This window comes from Danio aesculapii, chromosome 18 (assembly GCF_903798145.1).
Source record: "Danio aesculapii chromosome 18, fDanAes4.1, whole genome shotgun sequence".
Taxonomy (NCBI): Eukaryota; Metazoa; Chordata; class Actinopteri; order Cypriniformes; family Danionidae; genus Danio; species Danio aesculapii.
This window is the reverse complement of record NC_079452.1, coordinates 27,649,935-27,657,434: the sequence shown is the minus strand read 5'-3', so window position 1 is coordinate 27,657,434 and position 7,500 is coordinate 27,649,935. Positions and strand designations below refer to the sequence as shown.

General features: G+C 35.6%; 1 protein-coding gene across 1 annotated transcript in view; it reads left to right on the top strand.

The window, feature by feature from the left end:
• LOC130245302 (protein unc-13 homolog C) overlaps positions 1 to 7,500 on the top strand; it is a 384,171-nt gene that overhangs the window by 35,374 nt on the left and 341,297 nt on the right. The window lies entirely within an intron of this gene.

The following is a 7,500-nucleotide window of genomic DNA, read 5'->3' as shown; positions in this document are numbered from 1 at the left end:
GAGGGTGGTGGGCCGAAGTTACCATTAAAGCTGCAATGGTAATTTCCTGATGCATTAATATTTACATTAAATAGAAAAAATTATTTAATCATTTTAATAATTATACTTGTTTACATTTTAGAATTCAGTTCGATTTGTTTATTGTCATGTGCACAGTGAAGAAACAAGTTTCCCTGTACAATGAAATTCTTACTTTGCCGTCCACAGTAAAGTCATACACAATGTACACACACACGCACACACACACACACACACACGCACACACACGCACACACACACACACACACACAGAGAAGAGTGACAGAAGTGTAACTATGAAATGTTTATACAGTTGAAGTCAGAATTATTAGCCCCCCTTTGAATTTCTTTTTTAAAAATTTCCCAAATGATATTTAACAAAGCAAGGAAATTTTCACAGTATGTCTGATAATATTTTTTCTTCTGGAGAAAGTCTTATTTGTTTTCCCCGATAGTCTACAGAACAAACCATCGTTATACAATAACTTGCCTAATTACCCTAACCTGCCTAGTTAACCTAATTAACCCAGTTAAGCCTTTAAATGTCACTTTAAGCTGTATAGAAGTGTCTTGAAGAATATCTAGTCAAATATTATTTACTGTCATGATGGCAAAGATAAAATAAATCAGTTATTAGAAATGAGTTATTAAAACTATTTTCTTTAGAAATGTGTTGAAAAAATCGTCTCTCTGTTAAACAGAAATTGGGGAAAAAATAAACGGGGGCTAATAATTCAAGGGGGCTGTTAATTCTGACTTCAACTGTATTTAAATATCTATGAATGTAAACAATATGTAATACAGATTGTGGAGTAATGTAAATGATGTATAGTGGTTAATTGTGTAAAATTGTGCTTATTATGCAAAAACTGCCTAGTCAAGTTGGCTTCTGTGCAAACAACAGTATATGGCCGGAGCAGATTAAGTGCAGTTGTATGCATTAATAGTGCAAATTGAAATGAAGAATATAATGTGTTTCTCACTGCCGTTTAGTACAGTGTAAACAATGTACAGTTTGTCCATATGCTCAAAAAATAAATAAATAAATAAATTAACTGTTTATGTCTACTGGCTATCTGTTTAAAAGTCCGGATATATAAAAAAAATCAGTTACTAATGGACTTTTTACAATAAAAACATAAACAAGTGCATTTAAAGCACAATAGTGTTCAATGTTATCTTCATGTGACAGTATTTACATTTTAAACATCTGATTCATGCACAACATTTCATTGAAACATTTAATTTCAGTTGGCTTTTTTTTGTGGCTCAACAATTAAATAAACAAACAAAATGTTACGTTAAATTATAAACGACAATCTCAGTTAAAGGCATTCGCCCCAGCCTTTCCATCATTCTAAATCTCTTCTCAGATTGGATGGTGGGCCAAATCAAAGGTTACCATGAGCCAGCTTTGGCCCGCGGGCCCTATTTTGGGCATCTCTGCATCATAGGTTTAAAATTATAGAGAGAAATAACAGATGAACCGAGACTTCAGATCATGAAGCAGATCAATGTTGATCTTTGTTTCGAGGTCTCAGTGCAGAATTGAACCAAACAATAAGCCTAATACAAAATATTATAAGATTTAAAATATGGAAAATGATCAGATGGCAATTTTGGTCATTTTTCCTAGCGGATAAACAGCACTCCGTAATATTTCAGCATGCTTTCACTTTCATATTCGTCATGAAACGCACATTCACCTGTAGAAATGACATCCCGCCCTACTCATAATTCTCTCTTCATAAAGCTGTAAATATGTCTATTACATATCCATAATACACTTTGATATAGCCTGGTTCATTTTCCTTTCTCACTACAATCTATCTGCTCCTGAGTTTGCTTGAGTTTGCATTCAGGCGATCTCGAACCGATTGATTTCACGCAGATCCGAGCGCGATTGCTGGATTCACATAAGCCAAACAATCTGCACTAACTTTGCAAACGAGACAGGTTCCGAAACAAAAGTCTAGGTGTGAAAGCACCCAAAGACTCTTTTGTTTTCCCTGTTGCTTTCTGCCTTATTGTTTATTTGTTTTCTCCCACCGTGGAGGTTTCTTTGTATGCTTATTATACTGTTAAAACCATTTGTATACCTCATCTGAGAAGAACCTTAGTTGTCTGTTTTGCTACCTCATTTAGCTCAGTGGTTCAACTCACCAGTCTTCACACCAGAGACCCGGGTTCAAGACCCGTCTGTGACATTAAAGTAATTAGGCACATCATTGTAATTAAGTGATTACACAATCCAAAACAAATATAGCTTAAGGCGGCTAATCATATTGACCTTAAAATGGTTTAAAAAATGTAAAGGGCATCTATGATGAAAATCAGTTTTGTAAGCTGTTTGGACAGAACTTTGTGTGGGTATAGTGTGTCCACAGTCATATTAAAGTGATACAAACACAATAAGACATTTTTTTAGTTACCTGATACTAAAATAGGATCCAAATCTCTCCCATTTTGAGGACCACCGCAACGTGACATGGGAGTGCGGTTTTCCCGCCCACTGAATTGATTGATAGACGCATATTAACATGTCTTCAAAGTAGCGCGCATCATCATATCAACAAAACAGGACGTGCACAAAGCAACTACGATTAAAAGATCTGTGCAGCTCTCTGTGATCATCAGTCATCATCAAATGAGTTTTACAAGTTTAAAACGTTTTTAAAACAGTGCATGTTTGTAATGAATTACAGCGATTTTACCGTCTTTATCACCACAGCCGCGTGTCAGTACAACCATAAAAGAAGATATCCATACAGCAGTGGATATTAGCCTGTATCCTCTCACATTCGCCGTGCAAAAACAGTGCTAAGTAAAACGCATGTGCTGTGTGAATGTGCGTGAACTTTGTAACGACATTGTGTGTGACTCATCATTGCAGAAAGGCTCGAATTAACTCCACAACAAATACATCAAATAATCATTGGGAAAGTTCTTACTGTAGTATTTCTCACAAACGTTAGTGAAATCTGCTTCCTTCATGTCTGTCACTGTGCTGTTTATCTGACTTAGCCGAGACGGAGGCACACTCTGACAGCCACGTGGGCAGTGGTGTAGTCCTTGCTATACTCACGTATACTCAGTATGCCTACTTTTTTCCACGAGCTGTTTGGGTATTACAACTTCTGATGATCATACCCTCGGTATACTCACTTGTTTTGGTGTTTAAACGTCCCTAATTTATGTGTATTCACGTCTCCTTTAACGGTATACCAAATGTTTTTTAACTCGCATCTTAATTTGTTGCAGTTGGTGCATTTTTGTTTAACTTGCGCCATTCCCTGCCCCCTGACGACCGCAGCAACTGTTAGAACATTTCGTGAGTTTTTTGAAGACCACAACAAATCAGCTGAATGATGTCTCATTGAAACATTCAAGTAAAATCATAAAACAGCATGGGCGTCGCTTTAGCCCTCCTATATTTCCATTCAGCCCTCAGTCCCCTTTAAATTTGATATAAAACTGTGACAGAATTCTGCTTCTCCGTTTTCAACTTGTTTTTCATTTAGTCAGCAAACCACAGCTGTGCAGACTGTGAGCACAAGGTGTGTGTTTATCTTAGCAGTTCTTTGCTATAGAAACCCTTTTGTTTCCTCGGCGCTCCCTTCATCAGCACAGATGTTTTCTCCAGTAAAAATGTAACTCTTAACAGACATGTTGCTGTTTATTTCACAATTAACAATGAAAATAAAACGCAGTGCAATTGCATTAACTATATCATACATTAATGCACAGGATTAAACACAGTGACAGAACCACTTAATGAATGTACACATTTTAATTGCCTATCTGAGTGACATCAGAGTCTAACATCACGTGTTGTATCGAATTAAATATTATTTCCTATTATAACTTACTGTATATAATGATAGTTAAAATTAGCCTAAGTTTTAATATGTTTATATTTATGCTATTATGAATTTAAAAAGTGGCATTTAGTTTTATTACTAAAACGTTTATTAATACATGGATAAAAATGTACTTGAGTATAGGCTAGTGTATATATATATAGTATATATATATATATATATATATATATATATATATATATATATATATATATAGATATAGATAGATAGATAGATAGATAGATAGATAGATAGATAGATAGATAGATAGATAGATAGACAGACAGACAGACAGACAGACAGACACACACACACACACACACACACACATATATATATATGTATGTATGTATGTATGTATGTGTGTGTCTGTCTGTCTGTCTGTCTGTCTGTCTGTCTGTCTGTCTGTCTGTCTGTCTGTCTGTCTGTCTGTCTGTCTGTCTGTCTGTCTGTCTGTCTATCTATCTATCTATCTATCTATCTATCTATATATATATATATATATATATATATATATATATATATATATATATATATATATATACACTAGCCTATACTCAAGTACATTTTTATCCATGTATTAATAAACGTTTTAGTAACGTTTAGTAAACGTTTCAATATATATCAATATAATCAAAGAAACATTTACATTCGTTGTTTCTTTGCCTACTTTTAAAATTTGGATTGGGTGGGTAATAGTACACCACCTTTTTTTGTAGGACTACACCACTGCACGTGGGAACGGTGGGTGGGGAGAACCAGCATTAATGGCACAGGCAAAAAAAACAGCTACATATTGTTCAGAGCAGAAAATGCCAATGTTCTGAAAGGTCTAATAAATAATCTGATGGGTGTTTTGAGCTGAAACTTTACAGACACATTCTGGAGATACAAAAGGCTTCTCTTAAACCTTGAAAAAGGGGTCAAATAGGTGCCCTTTAAAACTGCTTTCATTCTAGCCGAAATAAAACAAATAAGACTTTCTCCAGAAGAAAAAATATTATAGGAAATACTGTGAAAAATTCCTTTCTCTGCTGAACATCTTTTGGGAAATATTAGAAAATGAACAAAAGGAAGGCTAATAATTGTGACTTCAACTGTATGTATGTTTACAAGTTGTATGGTTTGGTTGCTATAACATCAATTTAGAGCAAGCAGACCTCTCAAACACCCAAATATATAGTGGTTAGTGCTCAGTTTAGTGTTTTCCTGACACTGAAAGATAGTCTGGACATGAGCAACCCTCCACAAGCCCAACAGAAAGCTTTGATCAATACTCCGCTGACCATACTCTTCTTCAGGCTATTAACCAGCCAGATTTAAGCTCTTTGGCTCTTCTTCTAGACGTCTATACGTGCGTTTATTGACCTCTGACGTCTCTGAAGACTCACTTTTATCGCTCACGGTTCGCTGAACTGTGAAGCTCTCACACTAAAGCTGAACTAATCATCATTATATTTAAACACTTGAGCGACATAAAAGTGCGGGACGGCCTGAACACGAGAGATTGAAAGAGGGGGAAGAAGTTTATGGATTATCTACTGTTACATGAGGAATCGGGGTCAATGGCGTAAGCTCATCTCTGAGGTCTGAATCTGGCTGTAGTTTGGCGGGAGTTGTGTTTGGCTATCGATCGTCTGAAAGTGTAGTTAAATAAACATGAGCGCTCTTTCTGTGCCGGTCACCGCAGGCTTTTACAGCACTATTTGGCCAGTGGAGGATGAGAGAAATGTGATATGGTAGCTGGAGGTTTGGAGTGTGTTTGTTCATTTGTGTGTGTGCGCATGAATGAACTTGTATTGCTTTTGTTGTGGGGACCAAATGTGCCCATAAGTTAAGCAATAGCAGTAAACTTTGACCTTGTGGGGACATTTTTACATATAAATATTACGTATTTTAAAGGTGCCGTGTGCAAGTTTGACACCCAGTGGTTGAATTAGGCATTGCATGCCTGGTTCAAAACACATGCAAGCGCAGGTTGCCAGATTGACGACACCAACAGCAGTGTGCCTGACTGTTGAGGCTAAAAGCTGATTTAAATTGTTTTATGAAAGCAACGGCACGCGATTGAAGGAATATTTTCCATATTAAAAGGAGTTTTTGTCCTAATCAACACCTGAAATTTATATTTTAGAGACGGTTTCTAATTCTTGCAGCTGAACAACAGGATAAACTGACAATGACCGCCTCAGATACACCTGATGTGCTTTATTCAGTGTTAAATGCTAACAATGTGAGTTTGAATGCCATTTTCTATGACATTTATTGTCATATTGAAAGAATGGGGTTTAACCACAGTGGTTCGAACTGCAGTTCTGCCGAATAACTAAAAGTTATCAGTATGATGGTAAAAAACTGTACATTTCTAGTCAAACCATTCTTCTGCAATCTTACACCAAAACGGAAATAAGAGCAATATTAATAGCTATAAATGTGGGAGAGCCTTGCTATTATGTGATTGTATTGTATTGCAATATGGAGCAATTAAATTTTGATGTTAAATCTAAAGTAATTCACAAATACTTGAAAATGAGATTATTTAATGACAATAATTCTCTATAGTTACAAATGAATTAGTTACAAATAACTGTATAAAATGATAAAATATGAAATGATAAAACATGTGATTATAATTGTACCTGCCTAAATGTAAAAGCCGGGGTGGGGGGGGGGGGAAGAAAGAGAGCGACTGGTTTTCATCACATTAAACACACCACATGCATAGTTATACCAGTAATTTCTGACTCCATAAATCTTTGAGCTCATAAATCATTAAGTATTTGGGAAATGTTAAGATGCAAATTGTTTCCTTGAGTTTAGGTATAGAGTTGGTGAAAGAGGACATAATATGCAGTCTGTACAGTATAAAAAATCTATGGGAGGAGCCAATAAAATATGAAAACCCAACGTGTGTGTGTTTGTGTGAGAAAGAATGAGACTGGTATTCATTGCATTATGGGGAACAAATGTAGTAATACTAGTAATTTTTGACCTTGTAGGGATTTTTACTGTGGCTTGAGAAAGCCAACATTCTGTTATACTACATAAACAACTTCTTCTTCTTCTTCTGCTATTTTAAGAATGCATCTCCTCCTAGACCGTTCATATTACAATCACCAAACTAACTCCAAACCTCCAAACTATACTGAATTAGGTTTCTATATATTTTCCAACTGACGGTTTTCCCAAAACTGTCCCGGAAATTTGGAAACATAACATTGGACCAAACTTTGTGACCTCATAACTTTGCACCAGACTGTCATACAGACTTAAGATTAGGCTCATTTAACACCGACTAACAATCTGCCAATCCCTGATGATCTTTCAATTTACTAGCCACACCCTAACAACCACTTACAGCAGCTGTCCCATAGACTTCCATTGTACAAAAAAAACTGCCATTGACTTTACATTAGACATACTAATAACATACCAATTCATACTAGAAACACACTAATGACATACCAATTCATACTAGAAACATACTAACATGCTAATCATAATAGAAACAAACTAATTCATAGTATAAACATACTAGCAACATGCTAATTAATACTATAAACATATTAGCAACATGCTAATTCAAACTAAATTCATCCTAACAAAGTGCTTGTTGTTGTTG